Source organism: Dama dama, chromosome X (assembly GCF_033118175.1).
Source record: "Dama dama isolate Ldn47 chromosome X, ASM3311817v1, whole genome shotgun sequence".
Classification (NCBI taxonomy): domain Eukaryota; kingdom Metazoa; phylum Chordata; class Mammalia; order Artiodactyla; family Cervidae; genus Dama; species Dama dama.
Genome location: NC_083714.1, coordinates 7,406,474 through 7,426,155, shown reverse-complemented (window position 1 = coordinate 7,426,155; position 19,682 = coordinate 7,406,474).

The following is a 19,682-nucleotide window of genomic DNA, read 5'->3' as shown; positions in this document are numbered from 1 at the left end:
TGTGTCAAAGGCTGCAGATGCTAAGCTGGACCTGTTTGAAGGGTTGGGAAAGAACATGCAGCAGGCATGAGTGGATGATGTCAGTGAACTCACTGTAGGGAAATCATTCAGGTGGTTCAATTTGTAAAGCCATGCACCTTCTTTTGGGCTTTCCTAGTAGTGCTAATGGTAAAGAAGCCACCTGTCAATGCAAGAGACACAATAGACACAGGTTCAACTCCTGAGTGGGGAAGATCCCCTGGAGAAGGAAATGGGAACCCACTCCAGGTTTGTTTTTCCCCATATGGATATTCTACAACCATTTGTTCAATAAGACTATCCTCCCTCCATTGAATTATCTATACTCCTCTGCTGAATATCCACTGACCACATATATATGTCTGGAAATGCTTCTGGACTGTCAGTCTTGTCCCATGGATCCACAGCTCCAGTACTGGACATGCAGAGTAAGTTATGAAATTAGGCTGTGTTAGTCTTTCAGTTTGTGCATAGTCACAATTCTTCGGGCTATTGGCCACTTCTGTTCTCACATAAATTTCAATATTAGCTCATCAGGGAATTCTCTGGTTGTCCAGTGGTTGAGACTCTACCTGACAATGCAAGGAACACAGGTTCAATCCCTATTCCGGGAAGAGCCCACAAGGTGCAAGGCCACTAAGCCTGAGTACCACAACCACTGAGCCTGTGCTCTAGAGTCTGCCAGCTGCAACTACTGATGCTGGAGTGACTAGAGCCTGTGCTCTGCAACAAGAGAAGTCACAGAGCACGTCCACAATCACCACAACTAGAAAAACTCCATGTGTGCAACAGCAAAGACCCAGCCCAACCAAAATTACATAAACAAACAAACAAATCTTTTAAAAAAGTTCGGGCCTGGTGCACTGGGAAGACCCAGAGGAATCGGGTGGAGAGGGAGGTGGGAGGGGGGATCGGGATGGGGAATACGTGTAAATCTATGGCTGATTCATATCAATGTATGACAAAACCCACTGAAATGTTGTGAAGTAACTAGCCTCCAATTCAAAAAAAAAAAAGAGAGAAAAAAAAAAGAAAAAAAAATCTGCCTCACAATGTGGGGGATATTGCTTCCATCTCTGGTCAGGGAACAAAGGTCCTACATGCAGTGGAGCAACTACTGAGACTGGGCATCGTGACTAGAGTGTCTGTGCACTGCAACAAGAGATACTGCATGACACAATGAAGTTTCCATTCCCCAGATTATATCTGATGCAGCAAAATAAAGAAAGTAAATATTTGTTTAAGAAATCAGCTCATCAATTTCTACAAAAATATTTGCTGGCATTTTGAGGGAGTCTACAGATGAGTTTGGGGGAAACTGAGGCCTGAACAATATCAGTTCTTCTCATCAGACATGACTGAAGAACATGAATGTGATACATCTCTGTATTTTTAGGTTTTCTTCAATTTCTCCCATGGTTTTCACACGCAAATTTGTGTGTGACAAATTTTCTTAAATGGACCTTAATGTTTCAAAAAGGGAAAGGAGCCCTGTGTGTCTGGATCCAAGTAGGCAATGGGGTATGAGAAAGGGAAGTTATGAAGCCAGAGAAGATGCAGGCTGGAGCACATAGGACTTAACAGGCCACTGAAAGGCTGTGGCTTGAACTCTGAGAGGGAGCCCGCTGGAGGATTTGGAACTGACTAATTACAGGACCTGACAGGTTTTAAAGCAACCTAGCAGCTTCAGTAGTCCATGTATGGGGTCAAATTTAGCTGAATGATTCCAAGTTTGCTGACAGAAGAAGGAAGAATCAGATGAGAGTCCCATTCCCCTGGTGAACTGACTTCACCATTCTGGGCCAGTTTGGGGAGCATTGTCTATAAAGGGCTGTCCCCAGTGCCCCCTCTCCAGCTTTTGCCCTTTCCTCCATCTGTCCATTGTAAATACTTCCCTCCCCCATTGGCGCTTTACCAACAAAAACTCTCATTTGTCTCCTTTTTTACCATATGGCTTGGTGGTCTCTTAGCTATCCTTTAGCGAGATCCTATTAGCAAGAGAGAAAGAGCGAGTCCCTTAGCAAGAAAATTAATACATAAAGCTGTGGTACCTCAATTCAATAATAGTGAAGACTTTGCTATTACAAAAAAATGGAAGAAATCAATAAAAAATAACCACCTTGGTTTAAGCCAAAGGAAGAATTTCTGGGTCTATGTAACTACAAGGTACAGAGGTAGTTTCTGTCTTCAGGCAAGGTTCAGGCAAGGCTGGATCCAGCATTTGGTTCTCTGAGATCTGCCTTCTTGTTTCAGCTCCCCTTCTGTCCCTTGCCAGCCTGCCTCCCCTACAGCTCCCAAAGTGTCACTGGTTGGATGTTATCACCATGGCTGGAGGAAAGCAGTGCTCTGATGAGCCACCTGCCCACTCCTGGAATCAGAGGTGAAGTCAACTCTATGATAATCATAATGGGTGAGAGAAAAGGAAAGGAGTGATTTCCCAGGGTGACAGGAGGATACCAGAACCAAGAGAAGGAAAATGGATGCCAAGTGACAAAACCCATAGATGTGCTCGAAGTTGGTGTAGACTTTTCCTCAAATTAAAAAATCAATTTTTATTTTTTTAAAGTGAGAGGAAAGATTCTTCATTAATGCAAGCATGGGCCCTGCTACTGACCCTCCCATCAACTTCCATCCCCTGACTCTGGGGGTCCACATCCACTTTTGGGGGTGTCATCTTCCCAATGCTCCCTCACAGACCTTTGCTTAATTAAAGTTTCTAAGGAAGTGTTTTTTTTTCAACAGGGAAATGGAGCAGACCATTATTTTCCAAAGCAACATCATTTCAAAAGTCATGATTGTTTATGGTTATTTAATCAACAAGGAAACCTAAATACTTAAATGTTTTTCCCTAATGTCCACTGATGACATTGACAGTTGAGGGGGATTCATGCTGGGTGATAATACTCAGCATTATCCCACATGTTCATATGGTCAGAATGTACTGAAAGACAGAAATATGCAAGACCTAGAATTCTGCAATTTGCTTTCTTATCTTTCCATATAACTTCCCAGCTATCTGATTTGCTCTCTGATTGCCACATGTTATTCCAGCAGGCTTGACTTCACCTGATTTACTCAACATCTCCCCCTGGATTTACATTCTACCAAATTTTCACAATGACAAACAATGCAGTAATTAATACTATGGTCGATTCTGCCTTGCTCACATATGCAAGAATTTTCCTATGATAGACTCCAAAAGTGGGTCAAAGGATATGTGCATCTTAAATGTAATAGAACGTGCCAATGAAATGTCCAGATAGATTTTACTACCACTCTGATACTGTATAAGGGTCCTTGTTTTGGCTTCCCTGGTGGTCCAGTGGTAAAGATTCTGCCTGCTAATGCAGGGCACACGTGTTCAATCCCTGGGCTAGGAATATCCCACATTCCTGGGGCAGCCAAGCTCGTGTGCCACAACAACTGAGTTCACCACTATCTAAAGTCTGTGCTCCTCGACAAGAGAAACCTCTGCAATGAGAAGCCTGAGCACAGCAATTAGAGAGTAGCCCCTGCTGACTGCAAGTACAGAAAACCTGCACACAGTTAACAAGATGCAGTGCAGCCAAAAATAAAGAATTTTCATAAATAAATTGTTTTCATAAATAAAATTTTTAAAAGGAGTCTTTGTTTCCAACTATAGCCTTCTCAGACATTGATGATTTCAGTTAATTAAGTTCATCCTACATTAAGATCTGCTCTGGTCATACAAAGTCAATCTTAATAAGTAAGACCCAAAAAGGATCAAACTGTTTCCAAGCAACTTAACAGCATTCCAGAATAAAGCTCAAGAATAAGTTTAAGCACAGAAAAATATTAAGCATGCATGGGAAATTTGATATTGCTTGGCATCCAATCTAAAATTACCAGGAAGCAAAGAAGCAGGAAAGTCAAATCCATTAAAACATAAATCAGTGTGTTGTTGTTCAGTCGCTCAGTCGTGTCTATTTTCGACTCCATGAACTGCAGCAGACCAGGTCTCCCTGTCCTTCACCATCTCCTGGAACTTGCTGAAACTCATGCCTGTTGTTGTGATGCCATCCAACCATCTCATCTTCTGTCATTCCTTCCTCCTTCTGCCTTCAATATTTCTCAGCATCAGAGTCTTTGCCAGTGAGTTGGCTCTTCACATCAGGTGGCCAAAGTGTTGGAAGATTTCATTTTAACAGAAATCAGTTAAAACCCATTAATTAGAAAGGAAAAAAATAAATGTGCATGTATTTACAGACAAAACGATTGTTGAAGACGGAGTTCAATGGGATCTACAAAAGAGCTATTACAATTAATTAGTGAGTTTAGCAGGGTTTCACGATACAAGGATACTCTTGAGAGTGCTTTCAATTGCAAGGAGATCAAATTAGTCAATCCTAAAGGAAATTAGTCCTGAATATTCACTGGAAGGACTGGTGCTGAAGCCAGAGCTTCAACACTTTGGCCAGCAGATGCCAAAAGCTGACTCACTGGAAAAGACTTGTGATGCTGGAAAAGATTGAAGGCAAAAGGAGAAGGAGGCCACAGAAGAGATGGTTAGATAGCACCAATGACTCAATGGACATGAATCTGAGCAAATTCCAAGAGACAGCAGGGACACACAGGCTGGTGTGCTACAGTTCATGGGATCGCAAACAATCACCTGGGCACAACTTTAGAGACTGAACAACAACAACATTCTGGTGTTTTATATATAAATGCAACTATAAAACTAACAAAATATTCCAAAATTAATACTGAATGGCAGTACACAACTTTCTTATTTTCCCACTTCTTACATTGTGTCCCATTATGTTGTACTCCTTGAATACCTGGATCTCAGAACCTCCCCTCCAACTAAAAGACACATGCAGTATTAGGAAGTGAACACACTAAAAACAAAGTCAGAGACAGCGCAGTAGCTCAGTTTTATTTTCTGCAGTTAACAATCACCAAACAAACAAAGTGGACCCTGAGCCCTGAAGCAGCAGCACAAGCACTAGATGAAGCCCCATCAAACTAAATCAGAAAGCAATGTGCTGGGGAAGGATACTTGAGGCTAGGGCACATAGGCTAGGTTTAAGCCCCTCTTCTGTGATGAGGCTTAGCATAAAGTGGGGGCACAAAGTGCTGCAAGGTCCGCATCACCATGGAAAGCTGGTCCAGACAGAAGGCGATGGACGTCTGGAGCAGGCCAGGGTCTTCAGCAGTCAATTGGCTAAAAGGGAGGGAAAATGAAATTTAAGTTCCCGCCAAGAAGGAGGAAGAGGAGCATGCCCTCCCTCTGTCCCCACACACTGACAAGCCCAGAGCACCACACTTCTCCTCTAGGCTTAACCCTCCATTATGGCTCCTCCTGGGCCGAGACTGGTCACCGCCCTCCACTCCCTCCCCAGCCCCGGCCCCCTTTAGAACTGACAGAACCAACATGCGGCCATTAACATCGAGCTCCTTCCGAATTGGCCCTTGCAGTTGAATACGTGGAGTCAGGAAGTGGCGGGCAATGTCCGCCTCCTCATGCGATGCGAAAGGCACAGTGAGGCTGCTGGTGGAGATGTGGTTAAGGCACCATCCACACTAGTCATTTGGCTTGTACGTCAGGCTCCCTGCTCACACAGAGAACCACTTTCTCCCACAAGGCCACCACCGGATACCCTGGATATCACTGCCCAACCCTCTGGATCCCTTCAGGTTGCTTTCCTTCACCACTATCCTCTGGCAGCCAGACCACCTCAGACCCATACCCTCCACCCCTGCAGAGTACCCTCCTCCCACACATTAGGCCCTGCCACCTGCAACCCCCAAACCACCCCTAGCCCACACCCCGACCCCCACGGCCGCCCGGCCCACTGGGGCTCCTAGAATAGGATACAACTGGAGGGCTCGGTTACTCAGAACTCCGGCTCCAGGTGCAGCGTCTCCACCAGGCCCTGGTGCGTGGGGTGCCCCCAGGATCTGTGGAATGGCACCGGCTGCACCACCTGACTCTCCGGCAGCACTGGGGCCTCTGGGATTAGCCTGGTCACCGGAGCCGCCAGGGACTCCTCGATTGACGGCGTCACCAGGGACAGCTGGGTCGCCAGGGCCATTGCGGCCACCAGCACCACCCAGAACGCCTTGACCACCACCTGCTATGCCAGCTGCAAAGGCCTCGGCAACTGCGTCTTCATTGGCTGCCCTCGTGACTCCTCCACCGTTTGCCTCGGACTCCATCTTGAACGCTCTGCCTCTCCCTCCGCGGCGGGAAAGACTGAACAGTCCCCACAGATATCTGCCCTGTAGTGAGACCCGCAACTCAGCAGAGCGCCTGCGCAAACCCACCCTGGTCCTGCCTCACGATTGGTTCCCACTGACAATGGCCGCCCTGAAGCTTCATGCGCTCACGCGCCATGTAGCCCCAATGCGCATGCGCAAACCCATACCCACGTGGTCTGGGCCCTCCAAGTCAGGGCTGCTTCAGGCCGGAAACCTGGTAAATGGCTCAGCCGTGAGGTGTCTGGGTGGTGCTCCACCCTTTAGTGTGGGGGCAGCTCCTCAGTGCGCATGCTCAAACAGACCCCGCCCGACTCTTCAAGTCACTTGACTGTTTCTGGCCCCAACCTGCAAACTGTGCATGAGCCCCGGTCGCTGTGCATTTCCAAGTCTTCGCTGCTGCCAGCCTGGCTACGTTCACAGGTGATCATCCTGCTGAGAGCAGGTCCTTGTCATTGACTTCCAGAAGGGAATTGGGCACCCCTGGGTCAGGGCTGGTCTATCCCTCTGGTGCCCCACACATAGGTCACGTCAGTGTAAGTGCATCTGTGTGCATGAGCACATGGGCAGGTGTATGCACATGGGCGTGTGCATGGATGTGTTTGTGAGAGAGAGCACGTACACAGATTCACACACATAGGCATGTGCATGTGTCTGTTTTTGGAGGTGTTTGAGCATGGGCATGTATGTGTGGGCAAGAGAGAGCATGTGGTCAGGTGCATGCACATGGGTGTGTGAGTATGCATGCCTGTGTGTGTGACAAGAGAGAGTGCCTGTGCACAGGTGCCTGTTCATGGATGTGTGTGTGTGTGTGTGAGAGTGCCTGCACAGCTGCATGTACATAGGTGTGTGCATCTGTGTGTGTTTGAGAGAGAGCACTTGAACAGGTGCATGCACATAGGCATGCGTGTGTGTGAGAGAGAGGCAAAGCGAGCACATGCTCAGGTGCTTGCACATGGGCATGTATGTGAGTGCCAGAGGGAGTGTGGTCAGGTGCATGCACATGGGCATGTGCATGGGTATGTGTGTGTGTGTGAAAGAGAGAGCATGGGTCAGATGAATGCACATGGGTGTCTCCATTTGTGTGTGCTTGCACAGGTGCCTTCACATGGGAGTGGGCAACCCGGCTCTGGAGTCCTGAGACTAGGGATGTGGAGGGGGCTGTGCCTGCCCACCTGGGGAGGTAAGCGGAGACTTCTGTTGGACTTATTGAGGATGGCATGGGGCTGGGCCACCTGGGGCTCCAGGTACACAGACTGCAGGGACTCCAGGCTGGGGACTTACTCCAGGTGCCCAAGAAGCACCAATGATACTGGCTGGATTAAAGGGCTGTGGGAAAGGCAGTGTCCCCCAAGACACCCCCAGTCTTTTGGCCCTCTGCTGATACAACTCTCAGGGGCTTTCCCTCCCGAGGAACAAAGTCTTGGGGCTGGAGGTGCCAGGGGCCCTCAACGGGGAGGTGACCCTGTGTCTGCTGGCCTGCTGGGTGCTGGTCTGCGTCTGTCTGGAAGGGGGTCAAATCAACAAGCAAGGTAAAGCTGGGGGTGATGAGGGGCTGGGGCAGCACTGCCTGGGTGTGGGGTGTGTATGCCAGGGAACCGCTGGTGCCACAGAAAGTGGCTGGATCAGGGTCACTGCCCGAAGAGGGGGCAGGTACTTCAATCAGGGCACTTGATCCCCAACCCCTGGCTGGATAGTCCTCTCCATGGCCCTCCAAATCCTAGACCAGCAGCCTTCCCCCACCCCCAGTGGAAGGATTAGATTTTCCTGCATATCATGTTAGCGGTAGGAGTTTTGTAGATTACCTTGATCAGATTAAGAAAGTCTGTTTGTAGTCCTAGTTTTCCGACAGTTTTTATCATAGTCGTTGTTGAGTATTGTCAAATGCTTTTTTGGCATCTATTGAAATGATCATATGGTTTTTCTCCTGTGTTTTCTTTTTTTTGATTTATTTTTATTAGTTGGAGGCTAATTACTTTACAATATTGAAGTGGGTTTTGTCATATATTGACATGAATCAGCCATGGATTTACATGTATTCCCCATCCCGATCCCCCCTCCCACCTCCCTCTCCACCCGATTCCTCTGGGTCTTCCCAGTGCACCAGGCCCGAGCACTTGTCTCATGCATCCAACCTGGGCTGGTGATCTGTTTCACCCTAGATAATATACATGTTTCGATGCTGTTCTCTCGAAAGATCCCACCCTCGCCTTCTCCCACAGAGTCCAAAAGTCTGTTCTGTACATCTGTCTCTCTTTTTCTGTTTTGCATATAGGGTTATCATTACCATCTTTCTAAATTCCATATATATGTGTTAGTATGCTGTAATGTTCTTTATCTTTCTGGCTTACTTCACTCTGTATAATGGGCTCCAGTTTCATCCATCTCATTAGAACTGATTCAAATGAATTCTTTTTAATGGCTGAGTAATATCCCATGGTGTATATGTACCACAGCTTCCTTATCCATTCATCTGCTGATGGGCATCTAGGTTGCTTCCATGTCCTGGCTATTATAAACAGTGCTATGATGAACATTGGGGTGCACATGTCTCTTTCAGATCTGGTTTCCTCGGTGTGTATGCCCAGAAGTGGGATTGCTGGGTCATATGGCAGTTCTATTTCCAGTTTTTTAAGAAATCTCCACACTGTTCTCCATAGTGGCTGTACTAGTTTGCATTCCCACCAACAGTGTAAGAGGGTTCCCTTTTCTCCACACCCTCTCCAGCATTTATTGCTTGTAGACTTTTGGATAGCAGCCATCCTGACTGGCGTGTAATAGTACCTCATTGTAGTTTTGATTTGCATTTCTCTGATAATGAGTGATGTTGAGCATCTTTTCATGTGTTTGTTAGCCATCTGTATGTCTTCTTTGGAGAAATGTCTGTTTAGTTCTTTGGCCCATTTTTTGATTGGGTCATTTATTTTTCTGGAATTGAGCTGCAGGAGTTGCTTGTATATTTTTGAGATTAATCCTTTGTCTGTTTCTTCATTTGCTATTATTTTCTCCCAATCTGAGGGCTGTCTTTTCACCTTGCTTATAGTTTCCTTTGTTGTGCAAAAGCTTTTAAGTTTCATTAGGTCCCTTATTTTTGCTTTTATTTCCAATGTTCTGGGAGGTGGGTCATAGAGGATCCTGCTGTGATTCATGTCAGAGAGTGTTTTCCCTATGTTCTCCTCTAGGAGTTTTATAGTTTCTGTTCTTACATTTAGATCTTTAATCCATTTTGAGTTTATTTTTGTGTATGGTGTTAGAAAGTGTTCTAGTTTCATTCTTTTACAAGTGGTTGACCTTTTCCCAGCACCACTTGTTAAAGAGGTTGTCTTTTTTCCATTGTATATCCTTGCCTCCTTTGTCGAAGATAAGGTGTCCATAAGTTCGTGGATTTATCTCTGGGCTTTCTATTTTGTTCCATTGATCTATATTTCTGTCTTTGTGCCAGTACCATACTGTCTTGATGACTGTGGCTTTGTAGTAGAGTCTGAAGTCAGGCAGGTTGATTCCTCCAGTTCCATTCTTCTTTCTCAAGATTACTTTGGCTATTCGAGGTTTTTTGTATTTCCATACAAATTGTGAAATTATTTGGTCTAGTTCTGTGAAAAATACCATTGGTAGCTTGATAGGGATTGCCTTGAAGCTATAGATTGTTTTGGGTAGTATAGCCATTTTGACAATACTGATTCTTCCAATCCATGAACACGGTATGTTTCTCCATCTGTTTGTGTCCTCTTTGATTTCTTTCATCAGTGTTTTATAGTTTTCTATGTATAGGTCTTTTGTTTCTTTAGGTAGATAAACTCCTAAGTAGTTTATTCTTTTTGTTGCAATGGTGAAAGGTATTGTTTCCTTAATTTCTCTTTCTGTTTTCTCATTGTTAGTGTATAAGAATGCAAGGGATTTCTGTGTGTTAATTTTACATCCTGCAGCTTGACTATATTTGTTGATTAGCTCTAGTAATTTTCTGGTAGAGGCTTTAGGGTTTTCTATGTAGAGGATCATGTCATCTCCAAACAGCGAGAGTTTCACTTCTTCTTTTCCTATCTGGATTCCTTTTACTTCTTTTTCTGCTCTGATTGCTGTGGCCAAAACTTCCAACACTATGTTGAATAGTAGTGCTGAGACTGGGCACCCTTGTCTTGTTCCTGATTTCAGGGGAAATGCTTTCAATTTTTCACCATTGAGAGTAATGCTTGCTGTGGGTTTGTCATATATAGCTTTTATTATGTTGAGGTATGTTCCTTCTGTTCCTGCTTTCTGGAGAGTTTTAATCATAAATGGATGTTGAATTTTGTCAAAGGCTTTCTCTGCATCTCTTGAGATAATCATATGGTTTTTATCTTTCAATTTGTTAGTGTGGTGTATTACATTGATTGATTTGCGGATATTAAAGAATCCTTGCATTCCTGGGATAAAGCCCACTTGGTCATGGTGTATGATTTTTTTAATATGTTGTTGGATTCTGTTTGCTAGAATTTTGTTAAGGATTTTTGCATCTATGTTCATCAGTGATATTGGCCTGTAGTTTTCTTTTTTTGTGGCATCTTTGTCTGGTTTTGGAATTAGGGTGATGGTGGCCTCATAGAATGAGTTTGGAAGTTTACCTTCTTCTGCAATTTTCTGGAAGAGTTTGAGTAAGATAGGTGTTAGCTCTTCTCTAAATTTTTGGTAGAATTCAGCTGTGAGGACATCTGGTCCTGGGCTTTTGTTTGCTGGAAGATTTCTGATTACAGTTTCAATTTCCTTGCTTGTGATGGGTCTGTTAAGATCTTCTATTTCTTCCTGGTTCAGTTTTGGAAAGTTATACCTTTCTAAGAATTTGTCCATTTCATCCAAGTTGTCCATTTTATTGGCATAGAGCTGCTGGTAGTAGTCTCTTATGATCCTTTGTATTTCAGTGTTGTCTGTTGTGATCTCTCCATTTTCATTTCTAATTTTGTTAATTTTGTTCTTCTCTCTTTGTTTCTTAATGAGTCTTGCTAATGGTTTGTCAATTTTGTTTATTTTTTTAAAAAACCAGCTTTTAGCTTTGTTGATTTTTGCTATGGTCTCTTTAGTTTCTTTTGCATTTATTTCTGCCCTAATTTTTAAGATTTCTTTCCTTCTACTAACCCTGGGGTTCTTCATTTCTTCCTTCTCTAATTGCTTTAGGTGTAGAGTTAGGTTATTTATTTGACTTTTTTTCTTTTTTTTTTTTTTTTCCAGAAAAATTCCCATTTTTATTTATTTTTTTTTATTTTATTTATTTTTTTATTATTATTATTTTTTTTTCCCAGTGGGTTTTGTCATACATTGATATGAATCAGCCATGGATTTACATGTATTCCCAATCCCGATCCCCCCTCCCACCTCCCTCTCCACCCGATTCCTCTGGGTCTTCCCAGTGCACCAGGCCCGAGCACTTGTCTCGTGCATCCCACCTGGGCTGGTGATCTGTTTCACCATAGATAGTATACATGCTGTTCTTTTCAAATATCCCACCCTCACATTCTCCCACAAAGTTCAAAAGTCTGTTCTGTGTTTCTGTGTCTCTTTTTCTGTTCTGCATATAGGGTTATCGTTATCACCTTTCTAAATTCCATATACATGTGTCAGTATGCTGTAATGTTCTTTATCTTTCTGGCTTACTTCACTCTGTATAATGGGCTCCAGCTTCATCCATCTCATTAGGACTGGTTCAAATGAATTCTTTTTAATGGCTGAGTAATATTCCATGGTGTATATGTACCACAGCTTCCTTATCCATTCATCTGCTGATGGGCATCTAGGTTGCTTCCATGTCCTGGCTATTATAAACAGTGCTGCGATGAACATTGGGGTGCACGGATTGGGAGAAAATAATAGCAAATGAAGAAACAGACAAAGGATTAATCTCAAAAATATACAAGCAACTCCTGCAGCTCAATTCCAGAAAAATAAATGACCCAATCAAAAAATGGGCCAAAGAACTAAACAGACATTTCTCCAAAGAAGACATACAGATGGCTAACAAACACATGAAAAGATGCTCAACATCACTCATTATTAGAGAAATGCAAATCAAAACCACAATGAGGTACCATTACACGCCAGTCAGGATGGCTGCTATCCAAAAGTCTACAAGCAATAAATGCTGGAGAGGGTGTGGAGAAAAGGGAACCCTCTTACACTGTTGGTGGGAATGCAAACTAGTACAGCCGCTATGGAAAACAGTGTGGAGATTTCTTAAAAAACTGGAAATAGAACTGCCATATGACCCAGCAATCCCACTTCTGGGCATACACACTGAGGAAACCAGATCTGAAAGAGACACGTGCACCCCAATTGACTTTTTTTCTTGTTTCTTGATGTAAGCCTGTAATGCTATGAACCTTCCCCTTAGCACTGCTTTTACAGTGTCCCATAGGTTTGGGGTTGTTGTGTTTTCATTTTCATTCAGTTCTGTGCATATTTTGATTTCTTTTTTGATTCTTCTATGATTTGTTGGTTATTCAGAAGCGTGTTATTTAGCCTCCATATGTTTGAATTTTTAATAATTTTTTTCCTGTAATTGAGATCTAATCTTACTGCACTGTGGTCAGAAAAGATGACTAGAATGATTTCAATTTTTTTGAATTTTCCAAGACCAGATTTATGGCCCAGGATGTGATCTATTCTGGAGAAGGTTCCGTGTGCACTTGAGAAAAAGTTGAAGTTGATTGTTTTGGGGTGAAATGTCCTATAGATATCAATTAAGTCTAGCTGGTCCATTGTGTCATTTAAAGTTTGTGTTTCCTTGTTAATTTTCTGTTTAGTTGATCTATCCATAGCTGTGAGTGGGGTTTTAAAGTCTCCCACTATTACTGTGTTACTATTAATTCCCCCTTTCATACTTGTTAGCGTTTGCCTTACATATTGCGGTGCTCCTATGTTGGGTGCATATATATTTATAATTGTTACATCTTCTTCTTGGATTGATGCTTTGATCATTATGTAGTGTCCTTCTTTGTCTCTTTTCACAGCCTTTATTTCAAAGTCTATTTTATCTGATATGAGTATTGCGACTCCTGCTTTCTTTTCGTCTCCATTTGGATGAAATATTTTTTTCCAGCCCTTCACTTTCAGTCTGTATGTGTCTCTTGTTTTGAGGTGGGTCTCTTGTAGACAGCATATATAGGGGTCTTGTTTTTGTATCCATTCAGCCAGTCCTTGTGTTTTGGTTGGGGCATTCAACCCATTTACATTTAAGGTAATTATTGATTGGTATGGTCCTGTTGCCATTTACTTTGTTGTTTTGGGTTCACGTTTATACAACATTTCTGTGTTTCCTGTCTAGAGAAGATCCTTTAGCATTTGTTGAAGAGCTGGTTTGGTGGTGCTGAATTCTCTCAGCTTTTGCTTGTCTGTAAAGCTTTTGAATTCTCCTTCATATCTGAATGAGATCCTTTCTGGGTACAGTAATCTAGGTTGTAGGTTATTCTCTTTCATTACTCTAAGTATGTCCTGCCATTCCCTTCTGGCCTGAAGGGTTTCTATTGATAGATCAGCTGTTATCCTTATGGGAATCCCTTTGTGTGTTATTTGTTGTTTCTCCCTTGCTGCTTTTCATATTTGTTCTTTGTGTTTGATCTTTGTTAATTTGATTAATATGTGTCTTGGGGTGTTTCGCCTTGGGTTTATCCTGTTTGGGACTCTCTGGGTTTCTTGGACTTGGGTGGTTATTTCCTTTCCAATTTTAGGGAAGTTTTCTGCTATTATCTCCTTGAGTATTTTCTCATGGCCTTTCTTTTTGTCTTCTTCTTCTGGGACTCCTATGATTCGAATGTTGGGGCATTTCACATTGTCCCAGAGGTCCCTGAGGTTGTCCTCATTTCTATTGATTCTTTTTTCTTTTTTCCTCTCTGCTTCATTTATTTCCACCATTTTATCTTCTACCTCACTTATCCTATCTTCTGTCTCCATTATTCTACTCTTGGTTCCCTCCAGAGTGTTTTTGATCTCATTTATTGCATTATTCATTTTTAATTGACTCTTTTTTATTTCTTCTAGGTCCTTATTAAACATTTCTTGCATGTTCTCAATCTTTGTCTCCAGGCTATTTATCTGTAACTCCATTTTGTTTTCAAGATTTTGGATCATTTTTATTATTATTATTCTAAATTCTTTCTCAGGTAGATTCCGTATCTCCTCCTTTTTTGTTTGACTTGGTGGGCATTTTTCATGTTCCTTTACCTGTTGGTTATTTCTCTGCCTTTTCATCTTGTTTAGATTGCTGTATCTGGAGTGGGCTTTCTGTATTCTTGTGGTTTGTGGTTCCTTTTTATTGTGGAGTGGGTGGGGTTGGACGATTGGCTTGTCAAGGTTTCCTGGTTAGGGAAGCTTGTGTCGGTGTTCTGGTGCTTGGAACTGGATTTCTTCTCTCTTGAGTGCAATGGAGTGTCCAGTAAGGAGTTTTGGGATGGGTCTATGTGTTATGTGTGACTTTGGGCAGTTGTATGTTGACGTTCAGGGCTATGTTCCTGCGTTGCTGGAGAATTTGCGTGGTATGTCTTGTTCTGGAACTTATTGGCTCTTGGGTGGTGGTTGGTTTCAGTGTAGGTATGGAGGCTTTTGGATGGTCTCTTATTACTTAATGTTCCGTGTAGTCAGGAGTTTTCTGGTGTTATCAGGTTTTGGGCTTAAGTCTCCTGCCTCTGGATTTCAGTTTTATTCTTCCAGCCTCTGGATTTCAGTTTTATTCTTCCCGTAGTCTCAAGACTTCTCCAACTATACAGCACTGATAATAAAACTTCTAGGTTAATGGTGAAAAGATTCTCCCCCATGAGGGACACCCAGAGAGGTGCACAGAGTTACATGAAGAAGAGGAGAGGGAGGAGGGAGATAGAGATGAGCAGGAGGAAAAAAAGGGGGACTCAAGAGGAGAGAGACAGATATACGCAGTTCTCTGTTCCCAAAGTGTTCTCCGTATCTCATACACCCACAGAGATTCACAGAATTGGATTGGGAAGAGAAGGGGAAGGGAGGAAATAGAGGTGTTCTGTGGTAGAAAATGGAGAGTCAAAAGTGGGAGAGAGTAATCAACACACTCCTGAATAAAAATGGGTACTGAATATTGGATTCTTAAGTGTCCAAAATTGATACCAAATACTGAAAAACAAAGATTAAAAATTTAGAGTATAAGTTAGACACTTAAAAATGCAATATTAAAAACAAAAACAAAAACAAAAACAAATTTAGAAATATATATGAAGTTCGGTTTAAAAATAGGGCTTCTCCTTTTTTTTTGCAACTTTATAGTGAAATGAAAATGAAAATTAAGGAGTAATAGAGGAGTAATAGGGGACTTTAAAAGAAAATAAGAGAAAAAATAAAACAAGAAAAATATTTTTTCCTAATTAAAAAAAATAGTAAAAATATATGAAAATGAAAATGAAAGTTAAGGAGTAATGGGGGAGTGATGGGGAATTTTAAAAGAAAAGAAAAAAAATAAAAAAAGAAAAGAAAAAAATTTTTTTTAATTAAAAAAAAAAAGTTAAAATATATTTAGGAATTTCTCTGGAGCTGTTTTGGTCAGTGTGAGTTTGGTTCAGTTTCAGATAGCTCCTCATTCCAGCTTACACTTCTCTATGTCTATAGGCCCCTTCCGGTGTAGTCGGTGTTACCTACAGGGATTTTAATCTGTTGCACTGGTCCCTTCTGAAGCGGTTCCCTTTGTTTATTTGGCTTCTGTTTGCTGGTCTCTTCAGTGTCTAATTTCTGCCCTGACACAGGCGGGCGGAGGTGGTCTCTTGTTTAGGTTCGCTTGTTCAGTGGTGCTGCGGGGAGGGAGGAGCACTGCAGACAGATATCACTGGTGTGTGTGGGGAGCACTCACAGTGTTCCGGCCACACTGGGTTTGCCCCCGCTCACGGGTGTGTGCTTTCCCCGTCTACACTACTCAGGCTCCCAGCTGCTCTATATGGAGCAGGCCCTGTGTTGCATGCGGTTCCAGTTTTCGGGTATTCCACAAAAGCGCGGACTCGGTTGGGCCTGCGTTTTGTGCCTTCCCTGGCCCGAGCAGCGAAGGCAGCCAGGAGCTTGACAGGCGCACTCTCCCCAGCTGCGGTGCACCTTCTCCCCTCCACGGTCCCAGCCTCAGTTTCCACGCGTGCTGATCGGGTGCGTGCGCCTTGTGTCTATTCTTGGGAGCTGGCCTCTAGCCGCAACCCTCCCAGCAGATGTCGACCATCCAGAATCTCAGGAAGTTTTTGGTTAGAAACTGGGAGCCAGTTTGCAGTTTGGTACGGATGCCGTCTCTGGGGCCGAGTTTGCCCCTTTCCCCTCCCCCCTGCCTCCTGCCTCCTGCGGGAGTTGGGCCGGTCTGCCACCAGCTAGCTTTTCTCTGGAATTGCTCAGTTGCTTTGTTCTGCGAATGGCCGGCAGTGTGTTCCGGCCGGTTAATTTTCTCTCTCTCTCGCTATCCCACAGTTTAGGTTGCTATCTCATGTTAGCTCCCTCCGATTGCCCTCAGGGCATTCGGGCCTGGTCCTTACCCTAAGCAATGACGCCTGCTCCTCTCCGTTCTGCCCCCTCTTGCTGGTGGCGGATGCGGGCATCTGGGGTACTTTTCTGCTGGGAGTTGCTTTTAGGCATGTAATCTGTGGGTTTTATTTATTTTTCCTCCCACTTAGGTTGCCCTCTGAGATTCGAAAACTTCCCCCAGACCCGCCAGTGAGAGGGTTTCCTGGTGTTTGGAAACTTCCTCTATTATGACTCCCTTCCCGGATGGGTCTCTGTCCCTAGCTCTTTTGTCTCTATTTTTATCTTTTATATTTTGTCCTACCTCCTTTCGAAGATGATGGGCTGCTTTTATGGGCACCTGATGTCTTCTGCTAGCAGTCAGAAGTTGTTTTGTGAAGTTTGCTCAGCGTTCAAATGTTCTTTCAGTGAATTTGTAGGGGAGAAAGTGGTCTCTCCGTCCTATTCCTCCACCATCTTGGCTCCTCCCTGATCTGCTTAAGTCTTGGCCTCTTACAGCAATGTTTGATGTCATCTCTGATTTTCTGGCATGTGACTTACATGGTTGTACTGAAAAGTAATTTACTGTGTAGTAAATTTCAAATGTTTCAACTTTAAATAGCAGTACAAAGTTTTCTACATTCACACCAAATACTGCTGTGTGTTTTATCCAAAGCTGTCACTTTTTGACTCCAAAATGGAGGATAATTATGGTTTCCACATTGTAATCCTATCCATGGGACCACTTCAACTTCCACCAGCTGCCTGAGCTTTGTGCAAATATATTTTTTCATGTAATCTAGGTTTCTTTTCCTGGGACCACCACTGAGGCTTTCCCTCACGTTAAAAACCTTCATGGATTTAAAGTGTACAAGATGAGTATGATCTGGGTGGCTTTTTCTGTATGGTCTCTTTCACTGAGGATATTTTCAGTGCTTTTCCATGTTGTAACATGTATTATTTTTTTATTGTGATTAACAACATAAAACATTTATCATTTGAGTCATTTTAAGTATGCACTTGTATAGCATTAACTGCATTCAAATTGTAGTAAAAATGTTCTCACCATTCGTCTCCAGAATCTTTTCATTTTCCCCAAGTGACAGTGTAGCCCTTAAACACTAACAACACAATGGGTATTGTGTTAGCTAAGGTGAAATGTGTGTTCAGGATTATCAGAGTTGCCATAAAAAGGATAATGATCCTTCTAAGGATAATAGAGGCTTCCCTTGTAGCTCAGTCAGTAAAGAATCTGCCTGCAATGCAAGAGACTGTGGTTTGATCACTGGGTCATGATGATCCCCTGGAGAAGGGAATGACAACCCACTCCAGTATTCTTGCCCGGAGAATCCCATGGACAGAGGAGCCTGGTGGGCTACAGACCATGGCATCTCAGAGTTGGACATGACTGAGCGACTAAGCATGCCCCAATATGTATATGTTATTAGTCAAGTTGCTCAGTCTTGTCTGACTTTTTGTGACCCCATGGACTGTAGCCTACCAGGCTCCTCTGTTCATGGAATTTTCCAGGCAAGAATACTGGAGTGGGTTGCCATTTCCTTAGCAAACTCTTAATTTATCCCTCAACCCTAACATCTTTTTGATAATCATAAGCTGGTTTTCTCAGTTTGTGAATGTTTGTAACTGGGTAAGATATTTCATTGGCATTAATCTCTAGAGTATAATTGTGAATGATACTTCATGACATTTGTCTTTCTCTCTTTGACCTCCTGTGCTTAGTATCATGATCAGTCTGTCCATCCATGATGCTGTTGGTGGCATTATACCAAATTGGGCTTCTGATTGATAAGTGTGTGCTAAGTTGCTTCAGTTGTGTCTGACTCTGTGTCCCCATGGACTGTAGCCCGCCAGACTCCTCTCTCCATGGGATTCTCCAGGCAAGAATACTGGAGTGGGTTGCTGTGTGCTCCTCCAGGAGATCTTCCCAACCCAGGGACTTCTGGTTGTCCTGTCTCTAAGAATTCAAGATGATGAGCATCTTGTCATGTGCCTTATGGGAATCTGTATGCCTTCTTGGAAGACAACCATTTCCATCTTGGGCCCCTTGACTTCTTGGGTTGCTTTGTTTGTTTCTTTGACATTGAGCTGCACAAACCCTTTCTACGTTTTGGACGTGAATTCCTTGTGGGTATGTTCAATTGAAAATATATTTTCCCATGCTGAGAGTCATCTTTTTTTTTTTGTTTAGTGTTTCCTCTTCTGTGCAAATGCTTTAAGTTTAATTAGGTCCTGTTTTGTTACTTTTGAATTATGTTTCATTATTCTAAGACCTGGAGCCCAAATGAATTTCCCGTGATGAATGTCAAAGTGTGTCCTGCATATATTTTCCCCAAGAATGTCATAGTCTCCATCTTCCCATGTAGATCTTTCTCTTTGGAGTGTATTTTTGTGTATGGTGTTGGGGACTTTTTAAATTTCATTTTTGTTTTCATTGTCCAAAGAACCCACACACTTTTCTCCAGAGGGGCTGTCTCCAACTTATATTCCCAACATAAGAGGAGGAGGGTTCCTGTTTGCCCACAGCATCTACAGCACTTGAGGGTTTGACAGTGACCATTCTGACTGGCTTGAGGTGACACCTCTTTGCAGGGTTGACAGGCATTTCCCCAATATTTAGCGATGCTGACATCATTTCATGTGATTTTTTTTCCTTAAAGGATGTGAGTTAAAGGTACCTGTTGAACTTGACTCTATGATCCTCTGCCAAGTTTTGAATTCTTGTTCGTTGACCATCGCTGGGAGACTTCTGGAGGGCAGTTGTTTTTTACTTACAGCCCCATGTAACTTGAGAATATTAAGTGCTTGGAAAGATGGAAGGCGGGAGGAGAAGGGCACGACAGAGGATGAGATGGTTGGATGGCATCACTGACTCAGTGGACATGCGTTTGAGCAAGCTCCAGGAGTTGGTGATGGACAGGGAAGCCTGGCGTGCTGCAGTCCATGGGGTCTGAAAGAGACACGACAGCGTC